At 34.7% G+C, this 21905-nt stretch overlaps 1 protein-coding gene across 2 annotated transcripts in view; it reads left to right on the top strand.

Moving 5' to 3' along the window:
• The window catches only part of Col8a1 (collagen type VIII alpha 1 chain), a 149826-nt gene that overhangs the window by 81879 nt on the left and 46042 nt on the right, over nucleotides 1–21905 (top strand). For both annotated transcript variants that reach the window (XM_027943257.2, XM_027943255.2), the window contains exon 2: nucleotides 11995–12114. The gene's annotated coding sequence lies outside the window, so the exon portion shown is untranslated. The remainder of the gene's footprint in view (nucleotides 1–11994; nucleotides 12115–21905) is intronic.

The raw sequence follows: 21905 nt of genomic DNA, 5'->3' as shown, positions 1-21905 counted from the left end.
GCTGCATCTAGAGAAATGGCTATGGGGTAGGGGGGTAGTCGTCTCTTCTCTAATGAAGAAAAAAGAGGAAATGAATTTAAATTACAACCAAAGGAATTTAAGTTAGATGGAAAGATCTTATTGGCAGTGAAGGTTTTATAAACCCTGGAAAATATTCCTGGGGAAGTTTTCAAATTCCCTATCTGGATGTATTTAAAAGAAGAGAGATATCTATCAGCCCAGGGTGGATGAAGTAGAGACCTGCCTGGAATTTGCTTTCAACTGAATTCTGTGAGTCCAGATTAGTTTCTGACAATGTTCAGGATGTCAAAGACAGAGAATGCTACACAATGGCAAGCAATGTTGCCCTTAAAACTCAAACACACACACACACACACACACACACACACACACACACACACACACACCACCTCACCCAAAGCAACCATTTCCTTGGAAAATCAATTGGCATTTGCTAGTTGGCTATAAGTGGAATGTACAATTATAATTCATTCTGGTTTTTATTTTCTTTTTAGCCTGCTTTCCACTGGAAAGAAGTCTTATGAAATCCCTCTGGCAGGCTATGCCCTGCTTAATACATTTTTATTTTCCTTCTCTGAGCTGGTTACAACCAAATCCCTTAGAAAATAACCTCAATCTAAGTAGTAATACTTGTGCCCCCAGAGTCTAAATCCATGAAGGAAATACCCTGTCCCCTCACTCCAAAGAGAAATTTCTTTCCCTCCCCATTGAAAAGAGAGGAATGAATCCACCACCACCATCACCCCTCTTCTTCCTTGCCTTCACCCAGACTCCAACAAGTTCTATGCAACCTGCAGGATTTCCTCTCATTCCCAGCGTACAAACAGCACATGCACTAACAGTTCATACAAAAGTCCCCTAATTTGTTGTACTTCTCTGTTTATACAGCTGTGCATCTGTTTGCCCCCATTGTTTTCACTGCATCAATTGTCTGCTTTTTATCGTGGACTCCTAGAGGCAAGTTCTGGAATCTGTTTAATTTACTTTGCACAACACTGCGGGTGCACATGCAGAAGGATCCTGCGAGATTGGGCTTGGCAGTAATGGTTCAGGCACGACAAGATGCTCAACATGAAAATATTACCCTGTATTAACCAAGTCAGGAGATAAGGGACTCAGTCCTCTGAGTCTGTGTCTTCCTCTGGTCCTCCAACACAAAAGCCATAAATACTGCCAGGGATCATCAAAGCATTGAGCAGTGTGGACAAGGGTCTGGTCAGCAACTAGAAGGGCTAATAAACCAGGGACAAAATTGCACAGAAAACAGTGGGCACTGTGGCACAGGCCTGTAATCCCAGTGGCTAAGGAGGCTGAAGCAGGAGGATCATGAGTTCAAAGCCAGCCTCAGCAAAAGTGAGGCACTAAGCAACTCAGTGAGACCCTGTGTCTAAATAAAATACACAAAAGGGCTGAGGATGTGGCTCAGTGGTCAAGTGCCCCGGAGATCAATCGCTGGTACTGAAAAAAAATTGCACAGAAAACAAGACTTTATTTGTCTGGTAGTTTGTCCTCCATCATGATCCTCCTTTCTCTTATGTATACACTGGATCTTGCTGGTTTTTTCAGTTCAGAGCATCATCAATTGACACCATTGCCACAGACACTCCGCAGAAGATGACCAAGTCTCAAATACTCCACAGAAGACTATCAAATTCCCAGTATCTTGGTTTTCTTATTTCTTTATGTTTATAGCCTATAGGGAGCAAATTTATTTTTACCAGAATTCATATTTCTTTCTTCCCACCAATTTCTACACAAACACCCTTCAACCTCCTTTGATTATCAGTCTTGTTCACTGACCCAAGACAGCAGAGACGAGTTGAATTAAAAATTCCTAATGCCTATTTATTCCTAGGAGTCTTCAAAGTTAGGTTTTCAAAGGATAAAATGATGGATGAAAATCCTTCCCTCAAGGAAATAAAAGGAAATGACATTTTATTTAATTCAACAAGTATTTTCTGGGAACCAATAATGAGCCATCCAGTGTGTGCTGGAGAAAGAGAGGGAAACAAAACATAGTCTGAGAGAGACAGAGAGAGAGAGAGAGAGAGAGAGAGAGAGAGAGAGAGAGAGAGAGAGAATGTATGTGTCTCTGAGAGAGAGTTAATTTAAGATCGCTTGATCACATTAAAGGATCTTAAATATAAGAAAGTTGCTTTATTGTAGATTTTGGTGAGGATTAACTGATATATACTTAAAGCATAGAACCTGGCACAGAAGACATCCTCAATAAGTAATGGCTGTTACTATTACTGCTGAGTTATAGCTTCATTTATGGCATTTTTTAAAAGAGGACTTTCTCTGTAAATCAGAAATTTCAACTTGGACTATAGGTAGTAAGATTTCATTTTTTTGTGGGGAGGGGGGATAACCATTACACTCAGATTTTTTTTAAAGTACTGTCATCTAGAATATTGAAGTCAATATCTTCTCACCAAAAGTAGAGCTTGATCATATCCTGATGCCCAAAGTGTGATTCCCATCCTGTTCTTCCTATCAAGGTACCTACCAGGGTGTGTCAGAACATTGTTCCTATCCCAACACACAGCACATTTTTCTCTACTTCTTGTTCCTTCCTACTATGGTCTGGCTCATGGTTACTTCACTAAAAAAAAATGACTACAAAAACAATGTTGAAGTTTTGTCACAATGATTTGAAAGGTACAATGATTGGTCTTAAACTGGAAAAATCTAGTTTTTTTTTTTTTTTTTTTTGGGGGGGGGGGGGTGTGTACCAGGGATTGAACTCAGGGGCACTCAAACACTGAGCCACATTTTGTAATAGGGGAGCCCTATTTTGTATTTTATTTAGAAACAGGGTCTTGGTGAGTTGCTTAGCATGTCACTTTTGCTAAGGCTTTGAACTCTTTATCCTCCTGTCTCAGCCTTTTAAGCCACTGTGATTATAGGCATGCACCACTATGCTGGGCATAAATATACTTTTAAACAGAGATAAAACTAAATCCAATTTTATTCTACCAAGGAATTTTTTAAATTTTCCCAAATTGCTTCTCAGGTAATCTTAGGTGAGATGTAATATTTAATTAATCAATTACTAAATCAATTGCACAGATGAATATATGAATTTATTATAATGCAAATTATAAGAATTTACTATAATGCAAATTACAAGATGATTAAATGCAAGAATTTTATGATATAATTTCAAGAATTTCATGATATACTTACCTTGTAGGTTTTGGTTCAACTTAAGATTTGTTCCATAATACCAAATATCTAGATAAATAAAGGTAAACTTCATTCTAGATTCTTTTTGATTATTCATCATTTGCCATAGTCTCCCTTTTTCTCATACTATGTTATTTGCAAGACCTCTGGCCATGTCTCAAAAAACCATTATATTCTCAGTATCTTATTCTGATTATTCATCCAATGGTTTAATTTTAAAAGGGCTTGAATTTTACCTTTCACATTGCTTCATTGGGGATAAGAAACATCTGGGAAACATTTGATATATTTCTGCTATTGCAAAAGTGTCAGGTATATACACCTAGAATAAAAATTTCAGAGATATTTTCTTCAAATATCACCATTTAAATTGTAGTAAGGGCCTAGTTTTAGATTCCAATCATGGAAGCTTCTGTTCTTCAGCTCTCTAAACTAAAGGCACCATTTATCCAATTTATTCACATATTGAAGTGTTAATTTCTCATTCCTACCTTCCTTGTTCTAAACTAGTAATACCCAAAGATTTCACATATGCTTTAGGTATTGGAGATATTCTCAGTTTTTTCTTCAACAAAGTCATCTAGACTTTGCTTCTTTGGACTTTGTAATGATGAAATGCAGTCCTGAGACCATTATGTGGGTTTTAATAAATAAATGAAAATTAATGTCTTTCCAATCATAAGGTACTTAAAAGAAAGCCAGTGATCTATCAATTCAGACCCACAGTGATGGCTTAGTACAACCTTAGGATAAATTTCCCTTCTTTTAATTTATCAACATGTATTTGTTAATTAAGAACAAATCCTATTCAAGTAGAAATGAACTTGACAATCAGAGTTTTATCTGATAGTTTAAACCTCGAGTCTTTGAGAAAAAAAGAGGTTTAAAAGATGAGAAAATGGGTTCTCTCCATCCTTCCAAACATTACAAAGAGTCATGAAACCAAATCAGCTGCAATGCTCTATTGGAACATAAGATCAGCTTCCAGGAAACCTCAAGTGCCAGTTGTCTTTTTCTAATTCCACAGGATGGGCAATTCCTGTGGAAATCTCGCATTCAATTTAATGGCATTGTTGATTAATTAACATTTGTCAGGCAACTGTCACAAATCAGTAAAGTAAAATATAGTATCCCCTGAAACACTTGAAACTAAACCCTAGGATGATGTCAGTGGGGCAAAAGGCATTTCCTTTGCTTTGCTAATTCCTGATTCACCAATCTTCTCCTTCAATATTGTGTGGAATAACAGAAACTTTCATCTCACCGTCTTTCTTCATTTATTGCACAAGTCTCAGGATTAGTTGAGACTCAACAGATAACACAATTAGCAAGGAGAATGGCTGAAGAGACTTGTTTAACAAACTTGTGTTTCCTTTCCTTTAAGAAGCTTAAGAATGTGATCATCCTGGAGGAAATTCAAAACTATTGGAGATAGAAAATGTTGAGCCACATACTGAAACTTTTGCCTAAATGTCTGAGAGAGTGCTATATACTTTCCAAAATGTTATGGCATGTCTGTAGATAGCAATTCAGAATAACAGTTCAGATTTTTTCTATGGGCTTTATAAAAATAGGACTCATTACTGCAGAATCTTGTGATTATACCTGGTTATTGAAGTCCACCCCATAAACTTCTTGCATCCCAGAGTAGAAGGTTTAATTTCCATCCACCCAATCTACTCAGTGGAATCATGAGGACATCTCATTCTAGAGACTTGTATTTCGCCAATCTCAAAAAATGAAATCCTTTTTTCAACCCTTTCAGTGATGAAAGAGAAGTCTTTTTAGTAAAACTTGTTCCTTGTCCAGTAAATAAATCATGCATTCAGCAGCAATACAAATATTGATAGGAGGTAAACATTCTTCATTTCAAAGCAAGAAGCCTGTTAAGTGGTGACATAGTTTAAAAGTATCTGATTTGACAGGGGAATTCTCTTCATCCTTCTGAAAAAAAAAATGTTATGCTGTTGTGATTTTGTTTGTGTGTTTTTTTTTTCTTTTTCAAAATCAAAGCAATGTACTTAACTCTAATCAGAGCCATCAAAATCTTTCAAAAGGCTCATGTAGTTTATAATTTCTGTCTTAAAAAAAATAATCTCAAGTACTATTGCTTTTGCCCTGCTAAGTTCTGTGTTTCAGAAGTACAAAAAGTGTTTCTTTATAAGGAGTCCAATAAGTATTTATGAAACACCTACCATGTGCCAGGCCAGGTTCTGGTTGCAAAACAAGCAAGTTCCCAGAGTTCAAGAAGGAGTTGAAGGAGGAAGAGTTCATGTTGAGGCAGAATATAAGTGTTATGGTTTGGATATGAGATGTCCCCCCAAAAGTTCCCGCATTATTTCAGGAATATTTAGTGGTAAAATGATTAGATTATGAGAGCTGTAAACAGCCCTTCAATTGTAGTTCGAATGGATTAGCTGGACGGTAACTATACACAAGTAAAGTGGGACTGAAGGAGGCGCGTCACTGGGGCGTGCTCTGGAAGGGTGCATCTTCCCTGAAGCCCCTTCCCCTTTCTCTCTCTGCTTCTTGGCTGCAATAGCTGAGTAGCTTTCCTTCCCCCATGCCATTCTTCTGTGATATTCTGTCCCACCTTGAGCCCAGAGCAATGGAGTCTGCTGACCATGAACTGAACTGTGAAACTGTGAGCCTAAAATAAACTTTTATAAGATATTTTTGTCACAATAATGAAAGCCTAACACAATAAGTAAATAAGACATATACTTAAGTAAGAAAAGTATAACTTCTACTATAGAAGTAAAGAGAATTATATTAAAGAAATATGAAGATGAGTGATTGACTCTAGGTTGGATGATCAAGAAAGAACTTCCTAAGGAAGTGGCATTCAAGGTAAGATTTAAAAGGCAAAAATCTCAGCCATGCAGTGTTCTGGGGAAAAAGAATTCCAGAGAGAGGAAGATCAAAGGCCTAAAAGTGGGGACCAACACTATTTCCATAAGAGGGCCAGTATGGCTAGAGGATACAGGACAAGAAGGGGAAGAAAAGGTTGGCAGGTAGATGAAGTAAGAATCCTGTGAAGAGAGAAGTTCAGAGTCATTCTATGTGCTGCCAGTAGCCACTGGATATAAGAGCAGGGATATATAAACTGGAGAATAACATGATCTGATTTACATTTTTCAAAGCTCACCTTTATCTGCTGTATAGAGAACAAGATGGATGCATATTTATTATAATTGGAACCATTGAAGAATTGTAAGCAAACTCATTTATTTTAGTTTTTGTTTTCAAAATTTCTGACTGTGATATAGGGACTAAATAATGATAGAAAGGGATACACGGAGGGAGGAAGCCAGGTAGAAAAACTTTGAGTGAATTTGGAAAGTAATGTGAATTTGGATACGTAGCTCAAATGGTGTCCTTGGTGGAAAGAAAAGAGACAAAATTATTGGAAAACTCTTGTGTTCATTATTTATAAACACATCCATATAAAACTATTATGCATTATTAGTCATAAATATATAACTTCATTTAATAATCACTATAACAAATGAAATAGGTACTTAGACCCATTTTTCTTGTATGAAAACTAGAAAGTCTCATGATGTTAATTAAATTTGGAAAATCAACTTTCCAAATACTTAACAAAAGTAAATGACAAATCCAAAATTCAATGCTCAGTCTATATAACCATAAAGCCTTCGATTTTTCTACTCTGCTGTGGGGTCCCCAGGTCAGAATTAACAAATAAAATATCTTTAAATTCTAATTCTAAATAATAAAATAATATTCTACAATATAATAGTCTATTTAACATAGTCTATTTAACTGTCTTGATTGACAGACAGTAAGTTTGTTTTTGTATTTCGCTCCCATAAGTAGCACTGTAATAACACCCTATTATTTTATCTTATTTCTGGTTACTTCATGACCTGAATTTCTAAATTCCTAGAATCATCAAGGAAAATAGATAATATTTTTAAAGGTCTGAATATATAACATTATTTATTTTACAGAAAATTTGCAGTTTACACTCTCACTTAACCCAAACCAAATTAAATAATTTTTTTCTTCTTTGCCAATCTGATGACCAAAATCTTAACTTCATCATTAAATTTTCATTGTCTTCATTACTACTGAGGTTAAATGCTTTCTTACATTCTTATTAGCTTTATTTATTTCTCCTTTTTTAAATTATCTGTTCACTTAAATTCCAACTTTACTATATAGTATTGATGTTTTTCTCTTTTATGAAAAGGATATTAACACTATTTCAACTTTTGCCAATAATTTCTCAGGATGTCTTTTACATTCAAGTTTTTAATTTTTGTAAAAATATACATATAAGAGGGTATGCTTTAGTTACCTTTGCTATATAACAAACCACATCTAAGTTTAGTAGTTTAAAACAACAAAAATTTACTTTACCTCACAATTTTATGGATTGAGAATTCAGGAAGATCTAGGCGCTTTATTCTGCTCTCATGGTTTACTCACCTGGTAAAATGGCTAATCTCTGGGGCCCCAAATGGTCCTAACACCCTAACAAGGATAGACGGAAACCTGAGCTTTGCTGGTATTGTCAATGGGAGCACTTACATGTGACTTCTCCTGGATGGTGGTTTTAAGGTAGTCAGACTTCTTACTTAGAGTAAGAAGTAAAGGCTCAAAAAACAGCATTACAACAAGGAAGCAGCTTAATGGGTGTTTATCACTCAGCTTCAGAAGTTACACTGCCTCCTCCACTGAGCTACATTGGTCAAAGCAGTTATAAGCTCTCCCAGATTCAATGATAAGGAACACAGAGAAGAGTCAAAGAACTCTTGGCCATCTTTAAAAGAAAGAAACAATTCCCCTTCACCTTTCAATTTTGTTCATGGTGATTTTTATATGAAATTTTTTTAAGTATTTATATAAATTTATCTCTTTTTTTTCCTTTGTGGTTGCTTTCATTGCTTTGTACTTCATTTTTTTAATTTGTTCTAATTAGTTATACATGACTGTAGAATGCATTTTGGCACACTGTACACAAATGAAGCATACTTCTCACTCCTCTGGCTGTACATGGTGCAGAGTCACACCAGTCATGTAATCATACATATATATAGACTAATAATATCTGTATCATTTCACTGTCCTCCCCTCCCCTTTCTCCCCCCTGCCCAATCCAAAGTTCCTCCATTTTTCCCTACCCCTCCCCCATTATCAATCAGCATCCACTTACCACAGAAAATATTCAGCCTTTGGTTTCTTGAGTTTGGCTTATTTCACTTAGCATGCTATTCTCCAGCTCCATCCATTTACCTATAAATGCCATAATTTTATTCTTCTTTAAGGCTGAGTAATATTCCCTTGTGTATATATATCACAGTTTCTTTATCCATTCATCTGTTGAAGGGCATCTAGGTTGGTTCTATAATTTATCTATTGTGAATTGAGCTGCTATAAACAATGATGTGGCTGTGTCACTGTAGTATGCTGTTTTAAGTCCTTTGGATATAAACCAAGGAGTGGGATAGCTGGGTCAAAAGAGAGTTCCATTCCCAGTTTTCTGAGGAATATCTATACTGCTTTCCAGAGCAATTGCACCAATTGGCAGTCCCACCAGCAATATATGAGTGTATCTTTTTCCCCACTTCCTTGTCGACACTTATTATTGCTTGTATTCTTGATAATTGGCTGGAGTGAGATGAAATCTTAGAATAGTTTTGATTTGCATTTCTCTAATTGCTAGAGATGTTGAACATTTTTTCATGTATTTATTGACAGATTATATTTCTTCTTCTGTGAAGTTTCTATTCAGTTCCTTAGTCCATTTATTGACTGGGTTGTTTGGGTTTTGGTGTTAAGCTTTCATTTGCAAAGTGTCCACAAAAATCAAGGACATTATTCCTTCAACTAATATATTTAAATTCTTCTGACTTTAGATCCTAGATATTGTGGCTTCATTCATTTAACTTAATTTTTAATTTTTTCATCCCTAATTTTTTTATCAATGACACATTTGAAGATTCATCTAATAAATGCAGATTAGACCATTCATTTAATTATGCAATTGCTGTGTGAAGAGGAGGAAATCTAACTAACTAGTTCTTGCTTAGTACTTTGCCACATTTCTGGTTCATCCTTTGAAAAATACTGAGTTGCATATTGCCTGTGCAGCCAGTAGTGTCCCTAAGTCTTGCAATGATGCTTAGATGTTGAATAATTTGATTCATTTCATAAACAGTGATTGTAGCACTTTTTCCTACAGTGTTATGAATGGTCTAGTTTTTAAAAAAAGAGCGTCATAGCAACCAAAAAATCTTTTATGCGTAATTATTTTGAAGGACATTTTTCTGGATGATAGAGAGGAAAGAACATCTTTTAAACATATGTGTCAAACATTTAATAAATGCTTAACAATATTACTAGTCTCAAGGTTTAAAAATGGCAGCTGACGTCTCTCTGATTTCCTGTGCTTCCAATGTTGCATTTTAAAAACAATCTACCTCTGTGTGTATCTCTGAAAGTAGTTCAGAGAGAAGTAAATTGCATTAGGTGTACAGCATGCACAAAATAATAATCTTTAGAACTTCTTTTTCCTGTGTATATTTCTCCTCTTGTCTTTTTACCATAACCAAAAGGAAATAATAAATTTCAGAAGACAACTTTGGAAAAAATATTATGATCTAATGCAATTATTCACAATGAGGGCAGGAGCTGTGTCCAATTTCTTTAATACATTCTATTAGTGAAGCTTTAGTACAAGTACTAAGCATTGTACCTTATACCTGGTGGGTTCTCAAGACAGATTCATTGAAGAATGGTACATCAAGAGCCACAAAAATATTTATCATCCCATTCCTGATATACAATCAGAATTTGGAGGGTTTCTTTTTCATTGGTATCATTTTCATATCTATTTCTGATTGCAGAATCATACTATGTGAGCAGTGAATGGGAAAAGCCAAGCTTTTGAGTCCCTTTAGTTATAAAACTTCATTACTAGAGATAATCTGAGATCCCATGGCTTTCCAGAAATGGAAGAGTCTCAAATCACCTATGGCTCACCCAAACTTTACTGATGTGTGAATATCCACAAGTTGAGCTAAAGTTCAGAATGCTGCTGGCTCTACCCTTTGGGCCTAAACAAACACCATGCAGGCTCCATAGTGAAGGCCACATGTCAGAATACAAGGGTAGGACTTGACTTTGGGGATACTTCTGTTTTATAGATATTTAGCAGATAGAAGACATCCATTTTTGTGTTGAGTACCAAATACAGAGAAACTCTAGAACATTTCTCTCCAATGTGATAGACACTAGCCACTAGTTCTATAGTTTAGTTAGAATTAATTAAAATTAAAGAAGTGAAATTTCAGTTCTTCAGTCACAGTAGCCACATTTCAAGAGATCAAAAGCAATATGTGACAAGTGACTACCATATTGAACAGTATAAATATAGAAAATTTGCATTATTCCAGAAAGTTTTATTGGACAGTACTACTCTAGAATATGTCACTTATATCACACTACTAAAACTCTAAATTGGATACTCAATTCTGCACTCATTTCTTAATTTAACAAACACTTTCTTTCAAATCTTTTTATTTACCTCAATGTCTAAGGTTGTTCCTGCTTAAATCTGTTTTAAACAATAAATATGAAAATTTCCTAAGCAAGTTTCTGTGAAACACACCAAAAAATAAAAATAAAAATAGGAAATGTCTGTTACTTCACACACAAGTAACTATAACAATATATGTGTAAATTTCTGAAATTCAGTTCAAATAGAGAGAAATCACATAATGTTTCCTAAAAACTCAAGATGATAAAAAATTTATAAAGTATATTCAAGTAGTTAAACAGTATCAAAACTCAAACTAAAACCTAAAAATGTTGCCAAATTAAAGTTCTATCAATTCTGACTTGGTAAATAACTAAGAATAATGTGTAACTCAAATACTGTTGTTTAAAAATTTGGTAGAAAATGTATTGTTCAAAAAAGCTCACTTTTTTTACACAAACCTAGCTTTTCTTCCTGAAGTATTACTTCCTCATACATGTACTTCCTGTATAACAAAAGTCCAAATACTTTATAAAATTATCTCAAATCTATATTAATGAGAATTGAATTAGTGAAGCTTTAGTACATAAAAAGATATGCAATACATTGTCTATTTGGACAAAAACTATATATAACCTATGTATCAGTCAGCTTGCTATACTGTATCAAAAAAAAAAAAAACAGTAATAATCAACTTAAAAAGAGGAAACATTTTATTTTAGTTCATGGCTTCAGAGCTTTCCGTCCATGGTCATTTGACCTTGTTATTTTGGGCCAGTGGCAGCACAGTGCATCATGGCAGAAGTGAGTGGCAGAGGAGGCTGCTCACCAACCTCATGGCAGCAAGGAAGCTAGAGAGAGAGAAAGGAGGGGCCTGGGTTCCAATATCCCCTTCAAGAGCATGCCCCACAATGACCTCACTTCCTTCCACTAGGCCTTACCTGCTAAATGTTCCACTTCCCAATAGCCCCACAGCCTTGACTCAACTGGGGTACATTCTGGATCCAAACTATAGCAATATATGTACAGAAAATAAATAAATGCATACTTGGTTACACAGAAATGAAAAATATACACTCCTATTCAGCATAAAAGTATCTCTCTTATATCCTAAACGCACACTTAAATTTTTGATATATAATAGCATTTTTAATGAAGTACATATTTATACATTCTTATCATGTAATTTTTCCTATGATCCCAGAAACTTTGATAGTAATTCTGCTTTTTATTGTCTTTCCAATTGAGTAAAAAGAGTCCTCTCTTTTCTACTTTAGAAGCTGTTCTAGAAGTAGAGGAGCATCGGGCGAAGAGACAGAAGCCAGCCCCAGGAGTGCCACAGCAAGGCATAAGCAGGGACTTTGGTCCTCGATTCCACAGGCCAGCCAAGTCTAAATGTAAGTGTGGGGGCTGCAGCCCAGCCTTGGGGTGGTCCACTGGTGAAGCAGCCAATCTCTGTCCAGAAGCATACTGGCATTTGACAGACAGGTGTCCAGCCTTCCTAGACATTCTATCTCCCATCCTATCTACACCTCTACAAAAGCCTCAGACCATGGCTACTAATATCAGGTTTTTAAATCCCTTATAGTAAAATTCTGTGCAGAGTGTGATCCTCGCTGATTTTTAAGTCCAGGCATGTTGAAATTGAGTCTTAAAATAATCATTTCCATAGGACCTGACTAGGTATCCAAGTGTTCACCAGATGCTAGCAGCTAGAATTTGCAAAGGAAAATTGCTAACTTAAGCTTCTTTTCATGATTCAGCAGAGGATTTTAAGTAATAAAAGATCTGGAGATTTGTTAAATAAATAATTCCAGTGCAAATGGGAAAATTAAAATAATCTTATCATCTCCCAGACATGTCTATATGTATTTTTCTACCATTATCATATTTCTCTTAATTGGGCCAATTTTTTTCCGGCTGATATTTTATAGTTTTAAGTTATGAGCTATAATGAACAAATGATTCCTTTCAGATGACTGAAGTGATATGTACTAAATTTTCCTAGAGACAATCTAGGATGTATGAAACAGAGAATGATATAACAAGTATGGCTTTATTCACATGTGATATTGAATATATGCACAGTGAAAAATAATAACAGCATGCCAGAATCTTTTATGCCTTAATTGATGTCTCAGTAAAAGCAATAAAAATATAAAGTACATCATTAACTTTTGAACTTTGATGGAAAAAAAAACCACAACATACCATCCATATTTGACAAGTAGACATTATCTCATAGTATCCACAGCCATCCTATGCTTATTACTATTGCCTGCTCCTAAGTGTGACTTTTGGACACACGGCTCAATATTTCCTAATATATAATAGTACAATGGCTTTTATAGTCCATTTAATCTTATTTCATTATTGAAGGAATGAATTGCTAAGATTCCTCAGATTCTTGTGTTCTTGCTGAGAGTGCACCTGAACAAGACAAGCATAGCATCTAGCCCAACTAATGCCACATGGCCACATCCTGTCTAGAGTGAATCCACTCAGAGCTCCTAGAGAAATGTGAATATATTAATGATTTTATAAAGGCATTACATTTTTAATATAGGTACCACCAATTATCTTGGCAGGATTCCATCAGAGCCAGATGTTCTCCAAATGAAATATTTATAATACAGGACCATTAAATTTAAAAAAAAAAATACATGCTTATTTAAGCAACAGGTCGTAGAACTCAAGCTGATCTAGGATTTTGAAGAAGCTGGTGAAAGATACAGGACATGGATTACTTTCTTAATGTCAGGATAAGGCTCTGAACTCAATCCAAAGAAATTATTGTAATTGTTGCAACCATGACAGGCTCAGCTTCTGGATTTCTTGTAACAAAATCTTGCTGCCAAGGGCATTGATGGGCTCACCCAGTAAAAAATTACTATAATAATGTTAAACTAAATCATAAAAATGCAGAAGGTGGTTATTACAGGGCAGAGGAGAGGAATTGCTTGTAAAGTTATGGTGGAAATATCAAAAATGCATTTTATTGGACTTTTAAAAAATTAAGCTCTTTGTTTTTAAACTAAGGTGCAAAAGCAATAAAATGTAAATGTTTCTCAATAAATGATTTTATTCAATAGTCAACAGCAATGATTCAGCAGGTGAAAATAAAAATTATGTTCCTTCAACCTGGTCATCAGTTCTGACAGGCTTGAAGTTTGTATATGATAGTTGTCTGATGAAAATAACCTGCTGAAAATTATTTTAAAGAATTTTCATTGAAAAAAGAATAATTAACTTTTTAAATATGTCTTTTTCTCTGTGAAAATAAACATGGGTTATGTTTAATTTCATGTGGTATAAGACTCTAAATATTTTATTTCATTCTTAAGTTCTATGAAGTTCACTTGACACAAATGTATACAATGATCAAAAAATTCAAATATGAATACCATAATAGGCATCCAGTTAAGGAGATGAAAACAAATCCCAACTAATCCTCCATGTACCCTCTAAAAGTACAGAATGTAAAGTTAAGTAATCTAGAATTGAGTAATTGAGAAATCTAGAATTTCCTTTCTGATCATCTTTCTACCTTCCTAAAATATAGATCCCTCATGCACCTAGCATAGACATTTTGGTAGACAGATTTCATATTGTCCTCAAGTTAAATCACATGTATGTGTGACAATTATCATAGAAACAAACTTTCTTTGATCATTAAAATATCTAATGTACCATACACACAGGAAGCACTATGTATGGGTTGAACTGACTTATTCCCAGTTGTATTCAACACTAATGTGTCTCTTGGATTCACACTAGAGAGGTAGTGTCTCACACATGGGAATTAATGAGCTACATCTGTAACCAAAAATATCTATGGAAAACCTGCTGAATTGATCCATATCTGTTTTATTAATCAAGCCCACTATGGAAGGGCTTTCTTGTGGCTGTACTATATTTTGGAGATAAATAGAGTAGGGAAACCACAGTTCAATTTAAAAGTTGTTTGAAGCTTTGAAGAACATGAATTTTTATATTATATGACAGCAATAAACTCCAATCCTTGATGGCTGTAATTCTGAGTATATAAGTATATAAATATCCTGTATGTATAATTTTACTATAGAACATGACATTTGCCAAAAAAGACCCTAACTGTTCAATATGGAATTCACTTCTTACTGCCATTCTCTTTTTTTCTTTTTTTTTTTAATAAAATGACTTTTTTCAAAGTTAAAAAATATATAAGTCATTTGGTATGAATAGCCTTTAACTGAAGCAGATGGCTAGAAGTCAGAATCCTAGATTCTATCCTTGATTCTCCCACCAACTTGGAATGTGGCCTTGGGCAAGACATTATGGCAAATCTACAATAAAAGAGGTAATAATGTCTTACATGTGTATGGTGCTGTATGATCTAATGGAACACTTTTATATACAATTTCTTATTTATTCTCCCCACCCCCAGCCTCCTGAGAGGAGTGTGGTAGTTATTAACCATTCTCAATATAAAGACTAGAAATTTAGACCCAGAGAAACTCAATCACTCTTTCATAGTTTTATCAATATCAAACATCACAGAGCCAGGCACAGAACATTCTAAGACTCCAGCCTGATCTTTGTCTTTCCTCTAACACATTATCACTCTCTGGTGCCTCTTATCTTGGCAAAATAGAAATGAGTACAGTGGCACTCTTCAGTATGGTGGTCACTGGCCACACAACCTTATGAAGTACTTGAAATGTGGCCAGTCCCCATTGAAATGTGTTATGAATATAAACTATATGCCAAACTTCTGAGACTTGGAATGAAAAAAAAAATGTAAAATACCTTGTTAATACTTTTTATATTGATCGCATGTTAAATGATAATAGTCTCAAAATCCTGAGTTAAATAAAATTAATAAATATAAATTAATACATTAATAAACATAATTAAGTAAGATTAATTTCACCTCTCTTTTCATTTTTTAATGCAGCTACAAGAAAACATAAAGTTATATATGCGACTCCTGTTATGTTCTTATGGGTAGTGCTGGAGTAGAGGATTCCATTGTTCAGTGCTCGTGATACTGAATTCATATTATTGGACTTGTTTATGAACCTGTCTTGATGCAGCTGATAAAAATTTTCTGAGATGCTATCAGAGTAGGATATAAACTAGCCACAGTGATTCAGCCATTTTAATCCATCTTCCACATGCAGAGAAAAAGTCAGGCTTCATCCTTTGATGCTTCTAATTGCTCATTCATTAAAAAGGTTCATTTTATACTTGCTGAATGCTTGAAGGGCTCAGAAGTAAAAATGCCAGGGAAAGAATTATAAATTATATTTATGACTGTATAGCACTGCTTATTTTAAAATATGATCCCAATAAATATTTCGAGTGAATAAGATATTGGACTATTAGGTTAATATTGGAAATGTAAAGTAATGATTATACATAATTGTTATCTAACAAATTTTATTCTCCCTACCAAGTTGTTATTTCATATATAATCTCAGAAGTAGCTTATTTCTGTTTGAAAAATCTGAAAGTCCTTAGAAAAAAAATACGTTCTTATTTTTAAAATAATATACAGATAGATAGAAAGAAACAGCCCAAAGTACTAAAAGCTAACATTGATGTAACATTTACTATGGGTTCAAGCACTGTGCTAAAAAATTAGACTAAAATTATGTCACATAACCTTCATAGGGCTTTGAAAATTAGCCCCATGGATCAGAAACAAAAACTCTTAACCATTACTGCTTCTTACTCCAATGCTATTTGAAATCACAATGCAACATACATTGATAATATTAGAATATTTGGAATTGATTCCCTTTTATTCATTTCAGCTCCACAAGGGTTTACAGAGAATATACAATGGATCAGGGACAGTTTTAGACACTGAGGGAGCGTTGAGTAATAAAATCGGAACTCTGTCTAAGAATACATAAGTTGGTAGACTTGTGAACACGTTTTTTGAAAAATGTGTACTGACAACAGTTAATTAAGGGTGGGTTGCTATTTACATTCTAAAGGGCTTTTTTTGTTACAAAAGAAATCTTTCTAGTACGATTTCCTAATGTGTTAAAACTTACCTATTGTTTATAAAGCAAAGGTCTAGTATAAAAAATGAATACGTAACATGAATTTCAGTACTTTGCTTTCCTCTCTGTTATACCCATTTGGAAGAAAGTAGACTGAAACCACCCTAAATATTTTCTGGAAAGAGTAAGTGTGAAAACAATGGGAACATAAATCAGAATGGCACTAAAAATTTCAAAATAATGAAACTTAAAAAGCTTTACAAATTTTTATACAATAATGAATAGGCAGAGCTCAAATCTTACTGCTCACCATTCCCTCAGTGTCTTCATCTTTTAAAATGACGTGTAAATGCTATATATTAATGTTTAAAAGAAGATTTCAAAATAGTGTATGTTTCCAATTTCTTAATGATCATGCTTACCTAAAACCAAGTAAGAAGAAAAATATTAACAATATCCAACTCTGAGGGGCAGAATTTTAGGTAGTTCTATGTTCTTATTTATCTTTTCTGTGAAATTTTCAAAATGGACATACATTATTCTTATAATAGATAAATTGAAAAATCATTGCAATTGACTTCAACAATGATTGTAAATGAGAAACACAATAATTGGGGGTGAAAAACATTAAATGCAAATTTTGTTTTCAATCACAAAAATTTTTATAGTAGTAGCAATATGTTTTGTAGATTCTTCTTTCAGGAAGTATTGCCCTTCCTTTGATTCAACTTCTCTAAATAAGGAAGGTGAAAATTGCTTTGAGTTTCAGATTTTCTTGAGAAAGCAGTGTGAATCTCAGCTACCAGCACAAGTGTAAAGATCAAGGTTGTAACATGAGCTCATAAAGCTGAAAGTTGTTATTGTAGCAATCAGAAAACAGAGTATGTATAGGACACCTCTCCCCACCTTAAAACAAGCTGGCTCTCATTCATTTCTAGTGTGTAAAATGTGGAAATATATTCTACACCTTTGGGGTGGATAAGGTATTAACGACCCTGAAAAGTAAAATATAAAGTTATTTTAGAAATTGTACTGAAAAATTCATGGAGGAATATTTGGTCTGATAACTTCTCTTACGAAAACATTAAAATTTCACTACAAAGAAAACTCAGAAATGAGTTCTTTGTACCATTTAATCTTATTAAATCATCAATCCACAGACCATTAGAGATGAAAGGGGCCTTCTAGATTATTTTGTCCAATACCAATATTTTGCAGATGCAAAACTATTGGAGCAGAAAAATGATTTTCTCAGGAAAAAGTAAAATCACTCAAAAATATCCCAAAGAATCCGGGAACATCTGGAAGCTTATTTAGGAAGAACTAGGCACAGTATTTCGAATCCTACCAGAACTTTAATTACAACTTTAATTTTCAGTTTGTTTGTGGGCACTCCTGTGCAATGAATGGAAGTTGCTAATGTTGCCAATGAAAAGCACAGTCATACTGAACACTGGAAAGTAAAAACCAAAAATATATCAAAGCCTGCGATTTCAGACCAGGTCACTCACCCATTACTCAGCTTCCTTTCCTCAGTGAGTCAAATAATTGAAATGTACTTTCTTTGCCACTTTTCAAACAAAGTCACCTATTATGAGAAATTGGCTACTTCCAACGTTGCCAATAGACAGAAGAATAATAGAACATTCTATTCCTTGAGTTTATAATAAGGACACCAAAAATCTCATGAATTTAAGTACTGATGAAAAATATACTTCTAATAAAATTTTTTATTAAGAACATATTTCTTGTCCTCCACAAACACATACCCACTTCACATTACAGATATCATCATGAAAGAAATATATATATATATTTTTGGTACCAGGGATTGAACCAATGAGTGATTAACTACTGAGCCACAACCCCCGCCCTTTTTTATATTTTATTAGAGAGAGGGTCTCACTGAGTTGCTTAGGGCCTTGCTGAATTGCTTAGGACATTGCTAAGTTGCTGAGGCTGGGTTTGAACTCCTACCTCAGCCTCCTGAGCCACTGAGATTACAGGCGTATGCCACCACAGCCAACAAGAAGTAAATATTAAAACTGGTTTTCTAGGTTCAATGTCAGTCTAAGAAATGGAAGTGGTAACACTTGATTTTAAGGAAAACAGAACAGCATTTGCATGCCCATTGTCCTCTGTAAAATGAGCATAAGCATAGACTCTTGCAAGTTATTGAAGAATTAAATCATTTAATAATACATGAAAAATGCTAAGAATGGTGCTTGAACACATAGTAAACATTCAATAACTGCCAACTAGTAGTAGCAGTAATAGTATTTACAACATAATTTCTCCGTGACATCCTTCTGAAACAAAACTTGTGATTCCCCACAAGTGTGTTTCATGGCTCCAAATACATGCTGGTCCTTCATTCCAAATGTTCTTTCCTTGTTTCTCCAGCTGATGAACTCCTAGTCACACCCAAGGTTCAGTTCTGAAATTTCCTGCTCTTACCTGTCTTTCCTAATCCCAAGGCTCTCTGCATATACCCCTCTCTTACAAACTTGAGATGACTTTCTTTACTTGATTCCCCCTCACTCCCACCACACACATTTGCATACACACAAATGCATGCACACACACACACATGTATGGACACAGCATATGCACACACGTATATACAGGTTCATGCACACATAGGTGTGCTCACACATATACATACACACACATATGCACACACAGGCATGTGTACACACTGGACCTCAGAGAATACATCATAATTAGTTTTATTTTCCCATGATATGTTTATTGAAATGAATGAACAAATGCTTATATAAATAAATATTAAAGTGGTTTTATTTCTGCCATCAGAATGAGATGTGTACCAAAAGGTCTCAGTTTAGAGGAGGAAGCTGGAGGGAAAAGAACATAGTGGGAGGAGCTGGGACATGCAGTCTAGCTGCCCAGGAATCCAGGTCCACCACAAGCCAAGACTGAGACTTTCAATCATATATAATGGCATCTGCCTTACTTCTTCCAGTATTTCATTTAACTTTGTCTAACTTCTCAGTGTCCCTCTGGAGAAAATGTGAGTAATGGGCAAATTGTTCTCTGAGAACCTTTCCAGTACCAACATTTACGTGATGCTAAACACTGGTTTATCTCAGTGGTTCTCAAATATTATTAGCAGGCATCAGAATCTTCCATAAGACTTATTAAAATGCTGATTTCCTGGTCAGCCGATCTGATGAAGCCCAAGAATATTGAGGCTGCTAGTGAGGGGAATACATTTATTAAAATTCTGATTGATCTTCTTAACACAGGATTCTAATGCTGTCTGGTTATCACCTGGAAATTCACACTAGGATGTAGGAAGCTGCCTTCATAAGGACTGATGCTTCTGGGTGAACCCCAAGAGTAACTACAGAAGACAAACTTTGCCAACTACAGTTTTGTTCAAGTCTCTCCTTGTGGGGAAAGAACAGCCAGAGTTCAAGGATACAGGGCAAAGAAAGCTCATATGCCTGAGTTTCACCCATTGGTTTCAACCTGCCGCAGCTTATTTTATGGATCACAATTGCCATCTAGTGACAATTTTGAATAACTACATTGAGGGACTACAGGAGGAAATAATGCTCCCATTTGCAAACTGCTTGTTTTGCAAAACCACATTCAAGAAGAGAACCCTTAAGAATAAATTCTAATGTGTTCTTGTCTTGTTTGCCTTTATATCTCACATTTATAAACACATGTACAGCACTTACTATGTGCTCAACTTTTCCACTATTTTACATATATGCTCAATTATTCATATCTACACAATGAAATACCTACAACCCTTTTCCTCGTTATTGAGACAGGAAATGTAACCACAAATGTACAAATTCCAGAAGAAGGGTAAATCTGAGATTGAACCTAGACAGTTTCTCAGAAAATACTACATTAACCAGCCTCTCATACTAGCAATTTAAAACATAGTTGCCAAAAGATATTAAATCAATCTAAGCGTTCACCAATATATTAATGGATAAAGAAAATGTGGTGTGTATACCTAATAGAAGACTATTCACCAATAAAAAGAAGGAAATATTGTCATTCACAACATGGATGAACCCAGAGGACATTAGGTTAAGTGCAGTAAGCCAGAAACAAAAGAAAAAATAATAATTTAAAAAAACAAACCTGATGATCTCACTCATATGGAGTCTAAAAGAGATGATCTTATAAAAATAGAATGGTGGTTACCAGAGGCTGACGGAGTCATGTAAGGTGGAGAGGGAAGTTGAGAAGTTGAGATGTTGGTCAAAGGATACAAAAGTATAGCTAGACAGGAGGAATTAATTCAAAAGATTGATTAGATAGTATTGTGACATATAGCAATGATATATTGTATTCTTGAAAAATACTAAGACTAGATGTTAAATGTTCTTACCCCAAAAATGATAGCTACATGAGGTAATGGATATGTTAATTAGCTAGATTTAGGTATTTCAAAATGTTTATATGCTTCAAAATATGTTATTCATGACACATACATACAGTTTTATCCATCAATATAAATAAATAAACTTGAAAAAATAAAACCATTGCTAAAATAATTGGCATATATAAATAGTTATTAGCTCCTAGGCAGGGGTCTGCAATAAAATACACACTGAAGCAATGATTTTTGCTGATTATTCCCAGTGAAATCAGCTCATATGCCATAATAAAAGAAATGCTTCTACTTTCACAAAGCCAAGGTCATATAACAAAAAGAGCACTGACTTGGCATCAGTCTTGGAATCAATTTCCAACTTGCTATGCAATCGTGGACTTAAAAAGTCACTTAAACTTTCTGGGCTCCCCTTTTTTTCATCTGTAAAATAGAAAAATAAAAATTAGTTTACATAGTCTTATAACTCCCAAAAATATACTTTGGGAGTTCTATAAAGCCAGATTTAAATTCTAAACTGCTCAACTTTTCCAGTGAATGTGATCACAAAAGCAAACAGGAAGGTCATGGGCAGTAACGGTACTGGTCTTGCTCAAATTATCTTGCACATGTGAAAGAGATCAGATTTGATCTCCTGAGTTATTGTCCGGAAGTGCCAGCAGTAAATAATAACACTCATATTTGCTAAGTGAAAAGCTCAATCAGAGAGATCCACATTCCATTTCTCTTCCTGGATGTGGTACTTGGCCTGTGTACTGAACTCTGTGCCACTGCCCGTTCTGAACCTTCTCAGAGTCCTCTCCAAAGGACTCATGCA

This window comes from Marmota flaviventris, chromosome 8, assembly GCF_047511675.1.
Source record: "Marmota flaviventris isolate mMarFla1 chromosome 8, mMarFla1.hap1, whole genome shotgun sequence".
Classification (NCBI taxonomy): Eukaryota; Metazoa; Chordata; class Mammalia; order Rodentia; family Sciuridae; genus Marmota; species Marmota flaviventris.
The sequence above is the reverse complement of the archived record's forward strand: the minus strand, read 5'-3'. Positions and strand labels throughout refer to the sequence as shown.